This window comes from Euprymna scolopes, chromosome 8 (assembly GCF_053919585.1).
Source record: "Euprymna scolopes isolate OS-2025 chromosome 8, ASM5391958v1, whole genome shotgun sequence".
In the NCBI taxonomy this organism is placed as follows: domain Eukaryota; kingdom Metazoa; phylum Mollusca; class Cephalopoda; order Sepiida; family Sepiolidae; genus Euprymna; species Euprymna scolopes.
The window spans coordinates 50,083,286-50,107,374 of record NC_136489.1 but is presented as its reverse complement, the minus strand read 5'-3'; the positions used below and the strand labels follow the sequence as shown (position 1 = coordinate 50,107,374).

Sequence of the window (24,089 nt, the reverse complement as noted above, 5' to 3'; positions counted from 1 at the left end):
ATTAAGAACAAACATATGTATATTTTTATTAATCTGTTGTATTTTGTATTATGCTTACGCAATCATCCATGTAGGATGCTATTCCTGCCAGTCGGGAGATCCAGACCCAGCCACGGAGCCACCTTTTACTCCATTTGGTTACCTTTTCAAATGAATTTGAGTTATCGCAACAGTCGCTTGCCATTAACTTCTCTTTGCCAACGACCATTGGTCTTCACTGAAATTTGGGTTACAACTAAGCTCTCCAAGGTCCCAGTCCACTTCACACTCCTGCAGTGGCGACCAGATTAGTGTCTTCTGTTCTCTGTTTTTCTATACTCTCTGACAGGTCATGATTATTTGGCCTGACACCAGTGAATAATTACGCTACAATTTTCCTTTTGTGGACGTAGTTAATTTACAAACCTGCGCTTTCATTTTTCTTGGTTCCATGTGATGCGTTTCTATCTTTTTGTTTTATTTATTTTTATTTTTTGCAATTTCCATACGGCAGGTTCACATTTGTAGCTCATGTTTTTTTTTGTTTTTTTTTACACAGTGATCACCACTTATCAAGGCCCGGAAGCCACTCAGGGATAAGGGTTATTGCAAGTACATTACGTTAGTGAGGAGATTTGATGAAGTGTTTACTTAAGGGGGCGGTTCATTAGGAATTTGTTAACATTAGACTTGAAGACATCCAAGGCGTAGTCCGGAGGGAAGCAGGCAGACGGAACAGAGTTCCACAGGCGTGCAGTTCTAAGAAACAAGCTTTGTTCATGAAATCCGCGTTTTGATTTAGGCACAGATATAGAGTGGGGGAAATTTTTCACAGTGGATTCAGCTAGACCGGTGTTTTTCGTGAAAGATTGGCGAGGGGGGGACCAGGGATTGGAGTTCAGACGAGCACCTGCCATGAAAATAACGATAAAACAAGGATAGGCTCGCAACGTCTCTTCTGTGGGAGAGAGGTTGCAGGGTAGAGAAAAGGGCATCCCCTACTAAGCCACGAAGTCTATTTTGTACTCTGTCAAGGCATGATAGGCTGTTTTTGGAAGCCCCTGCCCAGATATGACAACAGTATTCCATCCTTGGCCGTACTTGGCTTTTATATAGATAGAGAATTGCATCAGTAGTGAGATATCTTCTGGAGCGGTAGAAGGATCCCACCATCTTTCCAGCGACCTTGGCAACAGACTTGATGTACGTGTTCCATTTCAGATCAGGAGTAAAGGTCAAACCCAGAAGCTTGTCAAAACACGGGGCCTCACCCAGACTAGAGCCATCCATCACAATTGATGCCAGCTGGGGATCAGAACGTTGATGATGTAAGGATAGGAGTTTGGTTTTGGATGCATTAAAGGTAACTAGCCACATCTTCCCCCACTGAACCACGCGCTCGAGATCAGAGGAGAGAGAATCAGAGAGAACTTCGTCATTTACAGCCTTTGATGTGTTGCCGTAGATGGTCGTGTCATCAGCATAGATGTCAACGAATGATTTAAGTATGTGTTTTGGGAGGTCATTGATGTAGATCAGGAAGAGAGTTGGACCCAGGATTGACCCCTGAGGGACTCCAGCATTTATATTGCAGGCCTCCGATTTTTGTCCATCTACCACTACTCTTATGAGCCTATGGGAGAGAAATGATTTAATGATTGAGAAAACATTTCCAGTTATACCGTAGCTGGAAATCTTGTGAAGTAGACCCTTATGCCATACTTTGTCGAAGGCCTTTGATATGTCAAGAGCAATTGCCCTAGAAAGGAAGCCTTTGTCAAGAGATTCACTAATCTGTGAATTATTATTAATATTATCAGTAATGTTGTTGTTGTTGTTACAATTGGTTTTGTTGTATCATTTTAGTTAATACTTTATTGAATTCTTCCGCGTTTTTCAATTTGCGTAAGATTTCATTGAAGAAATCTAAGATTAATTACATTGACCGAAGGGTTATCGGTATGAGTCATATCGAAAGCGTGGATCTGTAGTGGCGTTATTGAGAACAAGAACGTCTGATCCTGACGATAGGAGTTCGATACTATATATCGACAGCGTAGAATGGAAGATATAAATAGGTACAGGTTTAATTAACGAGGTCAAATCGGATTTAAACATGATAAAGCGTCTTCATCGATATATGTTCTACCTCTGATCATACTAGCGAACGTCATTATAAATCTAAAAGACGTGACAGAAGTTTCTACTTCTATTTCTCCTTTTATTATTATTATTATTATGATCTATCTCCCTGGCTCTCTCTCTCTCTCTCTCTCTCTCTATATATATATATATATATATATATATATATATATATATGCATATAAATATGTATATATAAAAAATATATATATTTATGCATATATATGTGAAGGCTTAGTGTAGGTATGTTAGTTTTTCTCCCCCTTAACACACCCATGTTCATATATATATATATATATATATATATATATATATATATATATATATATATATATGTGTGTGTGTGTGTGTGTGTGTGTGTGTGTGTGTGTGTGTGTATAATATTTTCAATAAATATAAATAATAATTATCAAACATACAGACCTACGTGTTTTGAACTTCCGTTCTCATCAGTGTAGGAATGGTAATTACTGCCAATTGGAGCATTTGAACCCAGTCACCAAGTCACTTTTGACATCAGAATATTGCTTAACGCTAAAATTAACCATATATGCTTAATTCCTGAATTGACCGAGACCATCCAAGAAAAAAAAAATCTAAACTAAACTTGCAAGTACCTTTCTATGTTATTTGATGAACACTCTTAAGATTACCAACTATGTTTGTCGACCTGATTGGCATACGTAAAATCTTTATTTCTCTACTCGTTGTGTAACGGTTGAGAAAAACCTCATCGGTTAGATCGCTCGAAATTTTGGGACTGTTTTGAATAGTTATCTTCGCACTGAAGATTCTGATTCTGCAAAAATAAAACGTTCACGTACGTATAATGATTAAACTATTATTAAAAAATTATAATTAAATAATTATATATTATACAGTACTGTTTCGATGTTTCACAGCGAAACAGTACTGTATAATATAATGTATGTGGATGACTATATATATACTTCAGAATAATGTTTTTTAACAATCAACTGGTATGGAAACCTGTGATGTTTTTTCTTCCTTTCCTATATCCGGGACACAGTCTGACCTACTTAAGCGACCAGTCAACCTATTCTTTTATATGTTGTTTGAACTTTGTCTAAAGAGATCACTTTCTGCTATATATATATATATATATATATATATATATATATATATATATATATATATATATACGTGTTTACCCTCTCCATCCCTTTATTATTACCTCCTCTCCTTACCACTCCTTTTTTCTGTCTGTTCTAACGCATTAACGCTTCCCCCTAGTAAAAATATAGGTTTCTAATAAAAAGTTTCCACCCGACTTTAATACTTTTCACTGGACCCGTAAAGAAGAATTTCTCCAGGTATACGCCCGACCCGGATATCTACCCAGTTATGCGGATTTCCCAATATACAGCTTGGATCTTAATTACCTCACTGCTTTAAAGAATAGCTACCATGGATTTTACCGCGCAATTTTGATCTAAATTTTTATATCCTTTTTCTTCAATTACCCTTGCTATATGACTTCTGATTAATCAATTATTTTTACTTTGATTTTTACTGTCTCACTGACTTTAGTAAATAGGGTACATACCTTTATAAATATTTACTAATATTTTCTCCTCTGAAGAGATGGTAGACATCGAGCCCCTATAGGATAAGGAGATACAATTTCTAAAGTATTCTTTGTCTTGCTTAGAATAATAAAACTTTTTGATATGAAACTCAAACATTTCACTTCAAAAAGGTTTTTATTTTAAATTCATTGAATCACTATAATTTAATATATATATATATATATATATATATATATATATATATTCCTCGAAATCTATGGCCTAGATGGAGGGAAGACTAAAACTTGCTGCTATGGTTTCAAATGATCTATTATAGCATCAAAGGGAGACTTGAGTCCAAATATTTCTCATGTCTTATATCTCTCCTCTTTTGGAAATATATCTTCATCGATACATGTTCTACATCTGAGAAAATCTCGGTATGATTATGAATATCTCCGGTTTTAAATAAGCCTTATACACAATTTATGCATTTTTTACAGCCATAAAATGTTTCAATCATAGCCACTTGTTTGCCTAGTTTTGCATATGTACTACAAAATATTTGATATTTCCCCAAAACCTCTGGCCTTGATGGAGGGGATACCAAACTTTGCTGCTAAGGTTTTAAATGATCTGAAATAACAGCAAGAGAAGACTTGATTCCAAATATTTCTCACAAGTTATATCTCCCCTCTTTAGTTTTTATACATAAAGTAAATTGCACAGTGTATAAAGATTATTTGATGCTGGAGATATTCATAATAGTACCCCATTTCCGAAAGAGGGGAGATATAAGGTATGTGAAATATTTGGAATCAAGTCTCGCCTTTCTGTTATTCCAGGTCATTTGAAGCTATAGCAGCAAGTGTTTGTCCATTAAGGCCAGAGATTTTAGGGGAATGTATTAACCGCCCCAATCAATTTTTTTGCAGATTTATAAAATATAAAAATTTCACTTAATATAAAAATTGTATCATTAAAAACTACTTTAAGATTAGTTATTGCTCTAAATTTTATTGTAATCCATATGATATTCACAAAGTTATGACATTTTATTATTTATCAAGGAATTTCCACTGCCCATTAGCTTTATTGCAGGTCTCTTAAAATATTGTTCTAGGCAAAAATATAATGTAATATCATGAAGACTTTATTTTTTTAAATATTTTTCTGTCAAAAAAATAACAAACAAAAGCAAATCCTAGGTGCTAAACCTCAAAAAATGAATTATTTATCGCCATATCCACCATTTTTAAAAAATGACTTTAAACCAGCTTGAGTTCACCCAGGAAGTCAATTGTTTGATTTCGTATGACTCTGCTGACATCAACTATTTTCCTCCACAAGGCATTGCTTTGAAGTAAATTGTTCTCCTTCCTCATAAACTACTCTTTTCAATATTGAACATATATGTTTACTAGGGTTAAAGTGTGGAGAGCATGGTGGCCAGGCCATTAACGTTTCTGCAACGAAGTCCATAGATTCAAAGAAGTCTGCAGTCGCTCGAGTAGAATGGGATAGTGCATTGTCATGCATAAAAAAATCATCTGAAAGCGACGTGATGATTATCGAAAAAAGCGGTGTACGCATTGCTGGTAAGCTTTACACCTTCTGGTACTCGGAATGCTCCAATCAACTCATCTCCGATTATTCCCGCCCAAAACATGATGTCTCTACCTTCTTGTTGGCTATGAACTCTTAAGGGGTCGGAGTTTTGGTCGGGTTCAAAATTTTGACCAATACATCCGGACCGTCAAGAGTAGTACAGGCCTCATCCGTAAATAGCATACCTTTGAAATCCATTTTTATGTAATTTTGTGTCCAAGCCATTCGTTTTTTCCTATGTTGGTCTTGGAAGAGGTTTGACGTTCCTTGCCATCTCATACAAGACATTACATCGGACCTGCCTGGATCTTGTAGCGATTCCAGTTCTTGCAAAAATGGAAGCGCTCGTGCTGCTTGGGTTTCGGTTGATTTCCTTACGAATTTTCCGAATTGTATGATCTTAAAGATTTCTCCTGGTACTCTTATCCTTATTGCATTTGGTGTTGGGTTGTTCACGAATGAAACTAAGGTTCTTAAATCTCATTTTTCAGCTCCGTAGCTAAATCTTTGATGGACGACCTTTTCGCAAGTCCAGCAATAATACTTATCTTTTCGATAAACTTCAATCACCCATTTTTTGGCATTTTAAGAGACGCGCACTAAAGCGATGGACAGTATAAATCCCTTGATAATGAATAAAATGCCATAATTTTGTGAATACCGCATTAGTTTGAATAAAAATTACTTTAAACCTTGAAAACGTCCTTTAATAATACATTTTTAATTTTTTTTTTGTGACGTATATTTTAGTGAAATATTGATATTTTATTTATCTGCAATAAACCGATTGACACAGTTCATATACATGATAGCAATATAGTAAATATAGATATTTAAATAAATACATGTTGATAGCTAAACATTAGATAAAAAGGAACATATTCTGTAATAGGTAAACAGTTGAATCAACCAGAGCATAACTACATTAGATAACATCATATGCATACTAATAGGCACGAACTTATTCGCGTTCACAGATAACAGACTGAAAAGATATGACTCAGATCTGAGCGCCAATTGTTTACTTTTGACATATATAAGTGCCTTAGTTTAAAATACGTACATTTTTACACACTTGTCGAAGATTTCGATATTAGTTATAGATCTCTTACACTACCACCACATGGGAATATGATAGTCAAATAATACAAAAATAAAACTTTTACACTATTCATTACTTATATCTAGTATTATATAAAAAGAACTTTGTCTGTGTGTTCGTCTGTATGTGCCCGTGTGTGAGTTTGTTCCCTATGGATTCGAAAACCGCTAGACAGATTTTTATGAAATTTCACACGAAGATACTTTATTTGCCTGGCAGTATTCTTAGGTAGGGTTTGTATTGGTAATGAATGCTTTTGCTTAAATCACAATTAAAAGTAGGTTCTCTACAGTGCAATGAAGATAACAATGTATTGTAGGCTTTATCACTGCGGAGAGGCCTGTGAAGTTTCCCCCTGATGCACCCTGGTGGGGCCCCAACTAGAGCAGCCACACAATCCGTTTGATTGTAAAATGAGCGATTTCATCAATTTCGATGACAATAGAAATATGGGAATGTAAAACATTCGTTGATTATCATTCAATTCCAGGCAATGTCGAGTCTCCATGCTAGTGTTAAATACGGGCATGCTATTTTTAAATAGAATTGTCTAAATTACATTCATTTTTACAGTATATTTTATTTATAAAACTGTAAGCTGAAAGTACAGAATATTTATTAATAAATATCCCTATGTTAAGAATGGATTTCTAAATTACCCAGTAATTCCTGCCTTCCATTGTTGTTGTTTGGCCAACTTATCCTCTGGCCTGATTTGGGAAGAATTGAAACCGCTATCTTCAGACAATGCTCACCTGGAGTCATAGAGAATCAACGACTTTATCCACTACACCACGGGCCCTGAAAGGTGTTCGAGATTGGATTTTATTTTTAAATCCTATTTTGTTTTCCTATGTGGTATTCTATTGTCGGGTCCGCACCGAATGATATTATATATGTTTTTATTTTTATTTTTTGGAATCCTCATCTCAAAGGATTCTAAAAAACAACAACTATAGAATGCAGTAATTAACAGGAATACAGTTACAAGACTCAGCATTCTATCCCGTCACGATTACCACCTGAAGAAGTCCAGAGGATGCGTTGCCCGGAATGTGTTAAAACAGCAACAACAACTATGTAAGAGGAGGGCAATAGTCCACAAAAATATATACAGAAATTACGAAAATCCCAAATAATAAAAATAAAATAATACACAATTTAATGCTTAAAGAAATACAAACAGTATGAAAAGAAAAAGTAGCAATGAAAAAATCTGATGGTTAGGTTTTATAAAACTTACTATTTGCTTCTGTAAAAATTATTTTTGATAAAGGGCAGAGGACTGTTCGAAATATCAAAACTAAGTTAACACCTATGATTTACATGTTTGTTATGTTTTTATTTTCATTTTTACATACACAATAGTTTAACAGACACACGCACGCACACACACACGCACACACACACACGCACGCACACACACGTATATATATATATATATATATATATATATATATTAATCTACAGCCTTGAAATTTGGTATATAGGGTATTCAGGCAAGTGGAAGACTTTTTAAGCCCGTTTTCATCCGGAATAAAGGAACTTCTAAGGGGTCAAAATTGAAAAATTGGTATGTTAAACTCGTCGGATTTTTCCCCGTTTACTAATCATTTTACGATTGCGCATGCGTGAGTGGTTCTCATTTCAGATTATTTATGTTAAATATAAGTGGGTTTGAAAACAGCCTGTTCAAAAGACTGTTACGCTGGCTACATGGTAATCGTACTTGACTGACTTTCTTTTAATTTCGGTTCTGATCTCAACTCCAGAATTGTTTTTTTTACTTAGAAGAAGTGATCCAATTAGAAAAAAACATCATACACGAATGCACATATCTCAGTTTCTTCCGTTTTAAAACGAACTTATCGTTACTTTTAATATCTACGGTATTTCTGTTTATAATAAATAAGTATTCTGCATCAATAAAAATATAATATTTATGCGTACTTTACGACCGGGCAACGCCGGGCAGCATGCTAGTGTTTTATAAAACTGAGAATTGTGTGTGTGCGTGTGCGTGTGTGTGTGTATGTGTGTGTGTATGTGTGTGTGTGTGTGTGAGGACATTCTTAACCTTTATTCTTAACCAATATTTTATCTACAGGCGTGAAATATGGTATATAAGGAATTCAGGCATTTAGAAAACGGTGTTCATCTGGTTTTCTGAAAAGGGAGGGGATAGAAAGGACTCACAATTGAAAAAATTGGTACTTTGATTGTTATCTGTTTGTCAGCTGTTTGAAAACACTTTTTAAAGATCTTGCTAAGTTTGTCTAATGGTTATCGTACATGACTCATTGTCTTTAGGTTTTGGTTTCGTTCTCATCTCGAGTATTTTTTTTTCTTGCAAGAAGACAACTGTTTAAAAAAAAAAACATAATACTCGGATGCACAGTCTCAGTTTTTTTGCCTTTTTTTTAATTTCATTTTTTATAAGAATTTAACGTTAGGTTTAATACCGGGCAACGCCGGATACACCTTCTAATATATATATATATATATATATATATATATCTGAAAGTGAGAATGTGTGTGCGAATGAGAACATTTCTCAACCTATATACTCAACGAATTTTTGATCTACAGACTTGAACTTTGGTATGAAATACATTCAGACACGCGGAAAAAATTTAATCCGTTTTGATCCGGAAAGTGGGTTGCTTAGAGGTCAAAATTTAAAAATTGGTATTTAGGGGTCATCGGATTTTTATGTTTGCTAACTTTCTCAAGATTGTGCATGCATTGAATAGGTCACATCACCGATTACTTCTGTTAAGTTTGAAAGCTTTTTTTTTTTAATCGTGCCATGATAGACTAATGGTTATCGTACTTGACTCACCGTCTTTATGTTTTAGTTTAGATCTCAACTCGAGTACCTTTTTTTTACTCACAAGACGTGAACTGTTTTAAAAAAAAACATAATGCTCGTATGCACATGTCTCAGTATTTTCCGTTTTTTATTTTTACTTTATTTTTTAAAAGAAATTTAACGTTACGTTTGATACCGGGCAACGCCGAGCATATTTGCTTGTCTTATCTTAGTTTATATACTATAGATGTAAGAATGCGCGCGCGTGTGTATGTGTGTGTATGTGTGTGTGGGTGTGTGCGTGGGTGTGTGTATGAAGGCACTTCTCAAACTATATACTAAACGATATTTAAGTTTACAGATTTCAAAATTTGTATACAGGTATTCAGACACGTGGAAAACATTTTAATAAGTTTTCATCCGAAAGAAAAATGGGCTACTAAAATGTCAAATTTGAAAAATTGCTATGTGAGGGGCCAATGGATTTTTATGTTTCCAAATGTTTTACGACTGCGTATGTGTGGTGGTGAGATATGACAGTTTTTTATGTTAGGTCTGAGTTGGTTGGAAAGTACTCTTTGAAAGTCATATCGAACTGGTGTAATGGTTATCATAATTGACTCATTGTCTTTAAGCTTTGGTTTTGATCTCAGCTCGAATATTTTTTTCTTTTTTACTACAAAAAGTGAACTATTTATAAAATACATATTACTCGCACGCACATATCTTTCACGTTTCTTTCTGTACGTTTTACTTAATTTTTTTTTTTAGGAATTTTACGTTACGTTTAATATCTACGGTATTTCTCTTTATAATAAATGAGTATTCTGCATTAATTAAAATGTAATATTTATACGCATTTTACTACCAGGCAACGCTGGGCGGTCTGCTAGTATATATATAAAATTGAGAATGTATGTGAGGACACTTCTCAACCTATATACTCAACAATTATCAACAGACTTGAAATTTGGTATATAGGGTATTCAGATATGTTGAAAACGTTTTAATTCGTTTACATCCGGAGAAAAGGGATCCTGAGGGTTCAAAATGTATGAATTGTATGTGGGAGGACACCAGATTTTTATCTGTTGTTAACTGTTGTACGACTCTACGTGCGCGCTAGTGAACTATGACACCTCCCTTATGTTAAGTATGGGTTTGAAAACATATTTTGAAAGTCATGTTAAACTCGTGTAATCTTTGCACTTAACTCACTGTCTTTAGGTTTTAATTTCGATCCCAGCTCGAGTATATATATATATTTTTTTGAACAAAACATAATACTCAGTTCCTTTCACGTCTTTTTATTTTACTTCATTTTTGCTAAAGAATTTAACATTGTGTTTAATGCCTACGGAATTTCTGTTTATAATAAATAAAAATTCTGCATTAATTAAAATATAATATAAATGCATATTTTACGACAGGGAAACGCCGGGTGGCCTGCTTGTATTCCTATAAAAGTGAGAATGTGTGTGTGTGTGTGTGTGTGTGTGTGTTTGTGTGTGCTCACACACGCAGCCTATGTACTCAACGAATTTTTGATCTACACACTTGAAATTTGGTATATAGGGTATCGAGATATATGGGAAAATTTTAATTGGTTTTCGTCCATTCATCTAAAGGGTGAAAATTGAAAATTTGTTACTTGGGCGTCATCGGATTTTTATCAGTTTGACAACTGTCCGGTTGTGAAACATGGCAGCTCCCTTATATAAACATTACGTAGGTTTGAAAACAATTTTTAAAGATCATATCCAGCTGGCCTAATAGTTATCGCACTTGACGCCATGTTTTAGGTTAAGGTTTAGATCTCAGCTCGCGTATTATTTGTATTTTCAAGAAGTGAACTGTCTAGAAAATACGTAATACTCGCGTGCACATGTTTTTATTTCTTCCCTTTTTATTTACATCTTTTTATAAATCGATACGTTTAATACGGTATTTATGTTTATAATAAATAAGAATCATGCATTAATAAAAATATAATATTTATGGATATTTTACCACCGGGCAACGCCAGACAGCCCTGCTAGTATATTTATAAAACTGAGAATGTGCGTGTGTGCCTGTGTGTGAGGAAAACTCTCAACTTATATGGTCAACGAATTTTTGTTCTAGAGGCTTCACATTTGGTATATAGGGTCTGTTGGTGTATAAGCCATATAAGACCCTATCTGTGTAATGCTGTCTGTCTTGCTCCTACATGGTGTACTATTATAGTAAACTGACCACATACAATAACAGAAGAGGTATCAAGGAGGAAAAATGGGAACGATATAGTCACTCCCATCAACAGAGACGGGGCACCAGGGGTGGGAAACCCTGCGCACGTTACACCGTTTCACTTAGATCTACTAAATTTGGCAGTATACCCCACCATCGGAGGGGAAGGTTTGACGGGATATACTGCTCAACCCCGCCAACAAAGGTGTAACTAAGGGGAGGTATTTTAACTGGAAACCCTGTACGCGCTCACACTGTTTGATTTACATTGGTAGAGTTACCAAATATGACAAGATAACACACCATGTGGGATGGGGGATAGGTTGTGACGTGTTACACCGCTCACCCTTACTAACGGAACCACAGGTGTGTTACTTATAAATGGGAACCCTATGCACGATTACACCATTTGACGTAGAGCTACCGATTATCCCATCATGGTAAGGGAAAGGTTTTTACCGGTTACATCGCTCACTCACACCAACGGAGGTGTTGCCTTATAAGAACCACTTATAATGGAGAGCCCTAATTAGTGTCCATATGTTTGTGTCAATAAAGATTCCAACTACTGCCTCCCCATGTTCGTTTGAGGGTGTTGCTTTGACTTTGATGCCCTTAAAGTTTTAAGCTATCTCTTTACAACTACACCTTCTTTCCATAACCGTTGTTACTTTCATAAACCAGTGCATCTTTTGAAGACTCTTTTTTAACCCAATCAACTACACGTACCTCTGCTAGTATACAATACTTTGGAGTAATTGCGTCAAATCTGGGAGTAATTGCGCCAACTAAAAAAATGCGCTTTTTATATGCGTGGTTGTCAAAGAGCACTTTTAGCTAGTTGGTGCAATTACCCGGACTTGGGGCAATTAACCCAAAGTATGGTATACATATATATAAATGAGTGTGTGTGTGTGTGTGTGTGTGTGTGTGTGTGTGTGTGTGTGTGTGTGTGTGTGTGTGTGTGTGTGTGTGAATACGAAGTGTATATTTTAGACAATATTAAAATTAGCTGATGATATAGTGGACGAACTTACATCTAATAGGCCATGACTAGGTAGAAGTCTCAAATAATTTGTGATTTATTCTTAGCATCGCCGGTAGTGGGGGTTGAATGTTCAATCCAGAAGAGTATCGCTTATTTTTTTACTTAGTAATCTACCCGTTTATTTGTGACCTAATGGATAGGGTTTTTCGTAATTTTTGGATATTTTCATTACTGTGACATGACAATTCAGTAGATACATTAGTTGCACTTGAAATTGAATATTTCAATTTTCGAATATCGCTACAACTGAAGACGAACCTAAAATAGACATGTAATGAAATATTCGATTGTCTACGCATCTCATAGAGAGATCAAGTGTAAGCCCAGCAAGGGTCGCCTTGACTTTTGTCAAGCTCAACTGAAGTAAGATGAAAAAACGTAACACGTTTTCATTAAACCAAAATCGTGTGTTACGAGATACGTTTTAAAAGTAATGCTCTTATTCTTCACGAATCGATCGGAGAGGATTGCAAATTGCATTGTTTTGATGACTGAACTTATGCATTCATAACCTGAAAATTCACATTTCCGTCGCAGATTTTTACGGTGGGAGACTTTAAGAAAGCAATCCCTGTCATGGACATGCGTCGCAAGCAGAGATGCATCATTGGATCCCTGGCAAAAGTGCATTGGGAATGATGGTGACTATGTAGAGAACTCAAGTCTTGAGGACAAAAGGTTGTTCGTTTCCATGGTATCAATCTCGTGTTGGTAGCTCTTTAACTTTTTGAGTTAAAAATAGAGAGGTTTACTTTGTGAACGATCCTCGTATAACACAGACTGTGTATTTTCTTTTGTTTTATTAAGTTGTTTTTTTTTTTAATAAAAAACGTTCACTTATCTATAAAGTATATTTAAAATTTTCATTTTAATATCATTTAATATTGGTGTTCATAAATTAAGTTGTTTCTTGTTCGCTATTGTTTCGGGGTTAATTTCGATGCATCCAATGATTACTCGATGATTTCAGGGAAAAATATGGACCCAAAATATATATACGGAACTTATGAACATCGATTTGAGTGAGATACAAAATAGCTAATTGGAAAATTAACAACTTAAAAAGTAACATAAGACTAAAACATCGTATTATTGGACTTTCTATCTATCTACCTAGCTATCTGTACACACGTATACACAAAGTATATATACGAATGTATGTATGTATGTATCTATGTGTGCATGTATGTATGTATAATAAATTGTACCAATTACAATGTAATAATTCCTATAAACATCTAATGCAATATTGCGCGATACCTATATGGTTATTAGTAAAGATGATAAATACTTGGTATAAGATTATATATATATATATATATATATATATATATATATATATATATATATATATATATATATATATAGGTGCTGCGTCTCTAATGGAGTTGAATAAGAATTATGTATGCACATATGTAAACAATAACGTTTGTATAAACTAATATAGTATAATTAAGCTCTGCGTGTCATTGAGCCCTTTTTGATAAACACCGTTTGCAGTGGATTCACATCACGTAAAACAAAAACGATACAGTTATATATATATATATATATATATATATATATATATATATGTATATATATACGTATATATACATATATATATATATATATATATATATATATATATATATATATATATATATAAGATCGTTTTGGGAAAATATAATATGCATGCTCGATTATTAAAACTGATTATCATGAAGCTTAAATAACTGAGTCAATTAACTTTGACTTGAATTTTGTTAGTATAGGAATATTACCGGATTTTTAATTTATTAAAATTTAGGTTAAAAAATATTAATAAGGTATATATATATATATATATATATATATATATATATATATATATATATATATATATATATATATATATATATATATATATATATATAAATATATATATATATATACATGATTAGTTTTTTTTTGGAAAAAGAATTCCAGCAGAGTGCCCAATTAAAAGGAAAATCCAAAATGTAAGAGAGTATTTATATTTTATATTTTGTATTTTGTGTACAGAAAGTTGTTAGTTGAGACAGATCATTGGTACCGTCGGTTTCAAGCCCGATAATAAGGCCCGTTTAAGGTATCCTTATCAAGCTCTCTTCAGCCAATATTCGTTTCTTCAGCCAATATTCGTCGACGAATAAACACACACACACGCATATATATATATATATATATATACCAACACACACACGTATGTTGCACACACATACATACGTGTGTGTGTGCATATTTCTTCATACAAAATTTAGCAATTACAAAATGCATCATTTTATAGTCACTGGTTAAAAACATTTCAATTTGTGAGAATATGCGAGAAAGCAGATAGCAAGTCAGACCATCGCCTAAAATGACACAACAATATTCAATGAATTCGAAATACTCGATTTTACAATAAAATGTATAGAACACGTTTTTTTTTTCATTGTGTCAACATAAATGATAATAAAAAGTTATGAATGAAAAATAAAGTTATAACATCCTTCAAATATGACTGGAGGATGTTGATGATTACACACCTCCCACACACAAAAACGCACGTACATAAAATCATATATACCCCTATCTATCTATCTATCTATCTATCTATTATATAAAATAAAACATTGCATTGTCTTTTTGTAAGTTCCCTATGCAAACGACGGAGCAGATTTTTATGAAATTTCATCCGAATGTACCTGTGTGCCTGGAGTGTCCTTATGTAGGTTTTGTATACGAATATCTTTGATAAGTATCAATAATCAATAATCGAAATAATCCGATGAAAGAAAGAACATACGTTCTTATTTTTATAAAATTAACACCTTACATAGCCTAATATTGCAAGCGCATTTTAGAAGTTTTATCACCACACAAGCCGTAAGGTTGAACATATATAATCAGCAGTAAGTTTTTTGATAGGACAGGGGCGCGTTCGAGATAAACGTTTCTGTTTAAGGCACAAGTGAAGAATTATACTTGACTTTTGCATTTTAAACTTTAATTCAAGTGATTATATAGAAATAAGTTTAAAAAAAATCAACAGTAAGTTCTCTACAGTACAATATAGACTACAATGTATCCATGGGGGAAGACATGTGACACTTCCTCTCGGTGCACTGGAATCTGTCTCCAATTAGAGCAGGCAATAGATTTGATTGAAAAAAATAGGCAATTTTACGGATTTCGATAACGATTAAAATATTGGAATGTGAAACATTTGTTGATCATCATTCAATCCCAGGCATTGTCGAATCTTCCTTCTAGTATATATATATATATATATATTGGTATATCCGTGTGCTACAAAGTTTTTTAGGAACGTTTTTTTTACTCAATTAAGTATCAGTGCCACAACGACAATGCTTATATTAAAAAAACTAAATAAACACATCTATTTGATGATAAGTAGGCGTATGTATGCTTTTACATAAATCTATGTATACAATGTAAGGCATGGTAGTACTTTTATCTCTCTTTCTTTCTGTCTGTCTCTCTCTCTCTCTCTATATATATATATATATATATATATATATATATATATATATATATATATATAAATCATTTACTTAAAGCGCACTTAGTTTTGATGTACAAATTTTATATGAATTTTGAAATTTTTTTAAAATCCTAAGCTCAATGAATGCCTTTTAATAGGTTCAAGAGCATATATAGAGTAATATAATAATATTTCACGCTCCAAATATCAAGTTTTCGCAGTTCGTCATTTACTGCTTTTCAAAAGCAAAAATTGACGAAGTGAAAAATAACGGATATTTGGAACTTGGGATACTATATATATATATATATATATATATATATATATATATATATATATATATATATATATATATATATATATATATATATATATATATATATATATATATATATATATATATATATATATATATATATATATATATATATATATATATATATATATATATATATATATATATATATATATATATATATATATATATATATATATATATATATATATATATATATATATATATATATATATATATATATATATATATATATATATATATATATATATATATATATATATATATATATATATATATATATATATATATATATATATATATATATATATATATATATATATATATATATATATATATATATATATATATATATATATATATATATATATATATATATATATATATATATATATATATATATATATATATATATATATATATATATATATATATATATATATATATATATATATATATATATATATATATATATATATATATATATATATATATATATATATATATATATATATATATATATATATATATATATATATATATATATATATATATATATATATATATATATATTCGGACGATATCTAAAGCATCGTTAAAAACTCACTGCTCGTTCAGGCAGCCGCCAGTGGCGTAATGGTTAGAAGCCTTGACTGCCGTATAAATGGTCGGGTTTCAATCCTGGCTTGAGGTAGTTGCCTGTCTGGCCGCACTGGTGGGCTGTGAGGCAGCGAGGCAGTGCTGTATGTGGATGACTATATATATATATATATATATATATATATATATATATATATAGTTATATGTATATATATGTGTGTGTGTGTGTGTACATATATGAATAGAGGCTTAATGAAACTAAACATATTCAAAACTATAACTCATTTCACTCTCAGTTGCCAGTGTTCATATTAAAAAGCATTTCAATATGAAAACCTAAATGAAATGATAGACTTTTAGCTTGACAATAGTTCGAAACATTGTCATGCCAGAGTAGCGAACACTGGTGCATGTTTCTATAAATAAACATTAATATAAATGCTCTATTTACTATTAAAAAACATTTTATAGAGCGGGAGTAATTATCTGGATTTGTATATATATATATGGTGGTTTTGTTTTATTTATGTTCATAAGCAATGAACGATTCAATCGTATATTGTGCGTACACGCCTAGAAATATTATTGCTAGTAACGTTTTCGTGGTATGACTATATACGAAATATGCAAAATATGTGTATTTTCTCACGTACATATAAATGTATGTATGTATCTATTTAGCATTAGGCCCAGTTAGATGGATTAAGGAAACATATTATTGTACTCCTTTGTGAAACAGTGCATTTTCTTTAATTCTAGATAATTATGAATCGGAAAATCAATTTACACACACACACACACATATACACACACATACACACACACGCACGCACACACATATATATTTAGTAAAAATGCTCGTCAAAGTTATGTATGAGTTATAAACGTTATTATGATCTCAAGCGTTTTCCTTACATCAAAATATATTCTATAAACACACACACACAAACAAACACATGAGGACACACACACAATACGCACATGCATACATACATATATATATATATAAATGTATATATATATTTATACATATACATACATTTAACGTAATGGGAACACAATAACGAACACTAAAGAATCGAATCAAAATATACAGAAAAATATATATGTATGCGTGTAAAAAATATACATGTAATTATTGAAATAAACATTATATGTGTATATATATGCGTGTGTGTGTGGGTGGGTGTGTGTGTACGTATATATGTGTCTCTAACACATTATTTATGAAAAATTATTAATAATAATTATATGTAACTGCGTTTATATATGTCTTATGGGTTATTTGTAGATATAAAAGTATATTTACACGTAATATTTATTACTTGTATATACATGTTTATGTGTGCATATATATATATATATATATATATATATATATATATATATATATCCTTAGTTTAGATAGTATGTATCTAAAATAAATAATGTAAAGACACTGTAAATATTTATAGCAGTGTCATTGCATTATCTACCCACTCGTATGTAATAGAACTGAGAAATTACCTTTATTAAAATTAAGGAAATCAGAAATGCTCGGGTATATCACCTGTAACATTTTTAAATAACACTTACCAATACTCACACTCTTATATAAATTCATATATATTTATATATATATATATATATATATATATATATATATATATATATATATATACATGCATATATATGTATATATATATAAGTGTATATATAATATATATATACATATATATATGACATGTATATATATATATATATATATATATATATATATATATATATATATATATATTTTAGAACACGATTTATGATTATGGAACATTAAATATATAATAATAGTTGAGAAAATATATATATGTTATGTATACATATATATATATATGTGCCTTTATATATATATATATATATATATATATATATATATATATGTGCATGTATGTATATATATATATAACCTGGCAGTTTTGTTCTTCCGTGATTTATTGTCAGTGTTAAAGCAAGACAGATTTCTGCTGAAAAATGTAGAGGATAATTGGGCAAATATTTTTATAATTGATCCGAATATAAATGAATTTATTTTAATAAACTATATTTATATATACATTATACCTAAGCACATATATATGTGCATATACATATTTGTACATGTACACATCTACACGTATAGTTATACACATATAAATACATATATATGTGTGTGTGTACATATAGATAATACATATGCATTTGTATATCTCTATGTACAAGAATATATATATATATACATATATATATACATATATATACGTATATATATATACACCCACATATATATATCATTCATATATATATATATATATAAATATATATATATATATATATATATATATATATATATTTACACTAGCATTTCATCCCGGCGTTGCCCGGGTATTTGGAGATGTACGTTGAGCAAAAACATAAATAAAAAGCGGTCAATCTTTTAAAACTTTGACCCCTATTATGACCCCTTAAAATTTATTGTTTGGGGCTCAAATCAACTTATTAAGTAAGATCCATGTCCAAAGAACCTCTATCTAAAATATCAAGTGTGTAGACCCAAAATTGTCGGAAAAGTTTCGTAGAGTTGGCAAAGGTTAAATCTTTGAACTTTGACCCCTTAATCGCAAAATTTCTTGCCGAAAACCGACCACATCGATTTTCCCAAATCTCAGTACATTGTATATCAAATTACAAGTCTGTAGACAAAAAATTTACAGTGTTATTGCGCAAAATAAATAAATAAATAAATATATATATATATATATATATATAATGGCCACCATCGTTTATCAAGGCCTGAAAGCCACGCGAGTGTAAAAATAAATTTGTGTCACAAGTATATGGGTGTAAATTTGGTAGAATGTAAATATTTAAAAGCCGATTAACAAGAACTTGTTTACATTGAAAACGATAGTGTGTTAGTGATCTTAAAAGCGGACTTGTTGTACAGGTTTCTATAGACGAATATTTCTAAGAAAGAAACCTTGTTCATGGAATTTTCGTTCAGTTTTATTCACAGATAAGGAGTAAAAGGAACTGTTGTGGCTAAACGAATTTTTATTGTGACTGGTTTTTGCAGCAAAAGAGAGTTACAGAAGAGATTGACTTGCAATATCAGAGCTGTAATTCGTATATAGTTATGCACTTTTGTAAGTGTATATATATATATATATATACATATAAGATATAAAAATATTTACGAAATTATACACAAGGCGGGGTAGAGCAATTTGCTTACTTGGAATATTTAAATTATTTAAATAAGCAAATTGCTCTGCCCCCACCCCGCATATACATGTTTGCTTTATTTATATATTTATATATATATATATATATATATATATATATATATATATATATATATATACGAGCGTATATATATATATATATATATATATACGAGCGTATATATATATATATATATATATATATATATATACATACATCCACATATATATCTATATATACGAGCGTATATATATATACATATATATATATATATATATACATCCACATATATATCTATATATATGTGTGTGTGCGTGTGGGAGGGTGTATCTATGTAAGTATATGCGCGTGTATATATGGATAAATACACCTACATATATCTATAAAAAGTATATATGTATATGAAAGAAAGTTAAAGATTTGCAAATTAAAATTTACAACATTTATTAATAAAACATACAGATATGTGTGTATGCGTGTGATATCTTTATTTATATAGACAAATATTACACAGTTGCTACACTGAACATACTAATGTTTCAGAACGATTGTTTTTAAAACAATCAAAGGCTCTTCTTAGCAACAGAAATAAAGTTTATCCGCTATTCAATATAGCTGATTCTTTTTCATTTAAGGATAATCTGTTATGAATAGCGGATAAACTTTATTTCTGTTGCCTGACGAAGAGCCTTTGATTGTTTTAATAAGCCAATTGTTCCGAAACATTAGCATCTGTGTAATATTTGTCTATATAAATAAAAATATTATACTATGCTGTTTTTATTAAACACGCTTAATAACCTCATCTTAATTCATGGGTTTTATCTCCTGAATGCATTTAACTTTATATATATATATATATATATATATATATATATATATATATATATATATATATATATATATATATATATATATATATATATATATATATATGCATGTATATCTATGTATGTGTATATATATACATCTATATATATATATATATAGATATCATTCAACTAATATATATATATATATATATATATATATATCAAATATATATACATATATATATCATTCAACTAAAATTGCATAATTTATTTTTTAATGTTCTTGAATTAAACCTTAGAAAATAAACGCATTGTACCTATTTACAATGCCTCCCCAGGGGACAGAGTTAGACACCAAGGTTGTTTTTTAACGTGGAGAAAAGGTACAAAAATAAAAATTGTCTCAGTCGTGAAGGATTTCTCCTCCACTGAAAGAGAACGAGAAATGGAAGTGGAGCATCTGAAGAACAGATACTACACTTTGATCTTGTTTATATATTTTATTGCTTTTAAAAATTTTGAAAATACAATTAAGTAAAAAAACAAAAGATTCTTAAACAACAAAATTAGGCACAAAGCCCTACAAGAAATTGGGGAGGGTAAGGGTTCAGGGTCTTTGTGACTAAAGTGATTAAAAGTAATAAATGTAAACTTTGGAGTCTTAATCTTGACTGGCAACATTTACCAAAATACCTCATTCACTCTATGGATCTTAATCTAACTAATAAATCCCCAGCGTTTAAGAATCAAAAACATATTTACAATTTATAAACAGTTGTCTGTGTGTTTGTGTATGCATATTTTTTCTTTTTTTTTTTTTTTTTGATCTTGGCTAAAAGGCCAAGAACATTGATACCATTTGTGGAGTGTAACCACAAAAAACATTTGAAAAAAGAAGAGATTAGTAATTCATTATAGTATAATCCTACAAAAAAATATATTTGAAAATCAACAAAAACATAATGAGAAACAATAAAATCAATCAGATAATGACTTACCTTGAAATCCTCAGGTGACAAAAACATGCACATATTTATACCTCTCTCTCTCTATATATATATATATATTATGCAACTATGTATGTATATATATATATGTGTGTGTGCTTGTGTGTTTGTATGCAAGTATGTTTTTTACATATGTGTGTAGATATATATACGTGTGCATATAAATGCGTGTGTGTGTTTGTTTAACGAAGCAACTATCTGAATAGGTGTTCCGCTTTTTATCTCCACACCGTAATGTATATTAGAAACCAGATCTGGCTAATTCCGGCGCGTCAGATAGCCTTTCTTCCAACCAGGTAAGGTTATTAGGCGCATCCGCATCTGAAGCACGTGTTGCAGTGTATCGTTGTTATTGTTGTTGTTGTGTTTGTTTTTTAGGGGGGAGGGCATCGCACAAGAACATCAATTGTGCTGAATATCACAAAACACTGCTAGACTTTCTTCTAAACGAACATCACACATAGAAACAAATGAATTTACCGACTTAAAAACAAACAAACAGATAACGTTATTCCTGGCATAAATTGTTATTTTTATTTATTTATTTTGCTTCTTATGTACAGAAATTAACTTGTGCTTTTTAACGTGTATTTTCATTTAAGTGTGTTTATTCTCAAAACCAGTCAGACGATATTCTGGCATACGTCAGTAAATAAAATAAAAATAAATTATTGGCCATTTCAATTCATCTATATAAAAAGTATTGATCATTTTGCGATTCCATTTTCAAAAAGAGACGTGTATATTTATAGATTATGTAATTTTTTATATTGTTTTATGTGTCATATACAAAAGTGATACAGATACAAAAATAAACGTTTTGCCTATGTATGCATGCTATTTACAAAATGTACAGATAGATAAATCGATATATATACATGTTTATATATATATATATATATATATATATATATACGCGTGTGTGTGTGCGTGTGCGTGCGTGTGTGTGTGTGTGTGTGTGTGTGTGTGTGTGTGTGTGTGTGTGTGTGTTTTAAAAACAAAAGATTTTTTTCGCAATTCCTTGGAAGGAGTAATATCCAATAGGTTGCGTAGACTTCACAATTTCATAAACAGATTTTCCAATAAAGATGAGAAAAACAAAGTAACATAATTGTATTTTTTTTCGTTCCCATAGTTACGTTGATGCATCGTAATTTTGTGACCAAACAGGTTGTTGTTTCGTTGTTGTGACTGCGACGTACATTTACGCCGGTAAACAAGAGAAAAAAGTGTTTTTTTTCTGTTTTTTGTTGTTTTTTTTTTTTTAGAGTGTTAAAACTGTACTCTCCTTGTAATCGGATCCTTCCGTTCCGGTCGTAATTAGATCCGCAAAGCCATTAATTAACAAATACCTGGCGATAATAGTCCGACCGTACATCTCCGCGTACGTCGCGTCCTGAAGGTATGTCATTGTCAGTGTGTTGAGACCGATCGCAATGTGCGCTTCTCTCAGTTAAGCTGATGGAGCCGAGGCTGCTGCTGCTGGATGATGGTATTGTTGTTGTTGTTGTTGAGGTGCGCGTGCGCGTGCTCGTGAGAGCGCTCGAGCGGGTGTGTGATAGATAGTTTGTAGGTATGTGTACGTTGGAAAAACGAAAGAGTGCAGAAAACGAAATGCGAGATGGGCGAAGGAGATGAAGACGAAAAACCGGGAAAAACTTGGTAACTAGACGAATGTGAACAACGTCACGTAAATGGGTAAGGAAGTATGACGAGGCTCAGCTTGATATATTTCAATAGTTTGGGAGAACGAAGGAGCTCATATGGAAAAGTGAACATGAAAGAGACAAAGTAAGAAAGAGAAAGAGAAAGAGAGAGAGGGGAAGAGAGAGAGAGAGCGAGAGAGGAAGAGAGGGGGAAGGAGAGGAAAATTTAGAAGAGAGGGATAAAGAATATATATTATATACACACCAAATTAAGAACATCACGTATATATATATATATATATATATATATATATATATATATATATATATATATATATATATATATATATGTGTGTGTGTGTGTGTGTGTGTGTGTGTGTGTGTGTGTGAATTGTTTTAAAATATAATTATCCACTGACACGTGTTTCGTCGTCTACGACTCATCATCTGATGAGTCGTCTACGACAAAATACATGTCATTGGATAATTATATTTTAAAACAATATATATGCCGCTTTGCCGCTCCCCATTTGGGGGT

The 24,089-nt window shown here is 31.5% G+C and overlaps 1 protein-coding gene across 2 annotated transcripts in view; it reads right to left on the bottom strand.

Annotated features, from left to right (window-relative positions):
* The window catches only part of LOC145283557 (5-hydroxytryptamine receptor 4-like), a 468,398-nt gene extending 444,715 nt beyond the window's left edge, over nucleotides 1-23,683 (bottom strand). For both annotated transcript variants that reach the window (XM_080132441.1, XM_080132442.1), the window contains exon 1: nucleotides 21,897-23,683. The gene's annotated coding sequence lies outside the window, so the exon portion shown is untranslated. The remainder of the gene's footprint in view (nucleotides 1-21,896) is intronic.
* Between the last annotated feature and the right edge of the window lie 406 nt (nucleotides 23,684-24,089).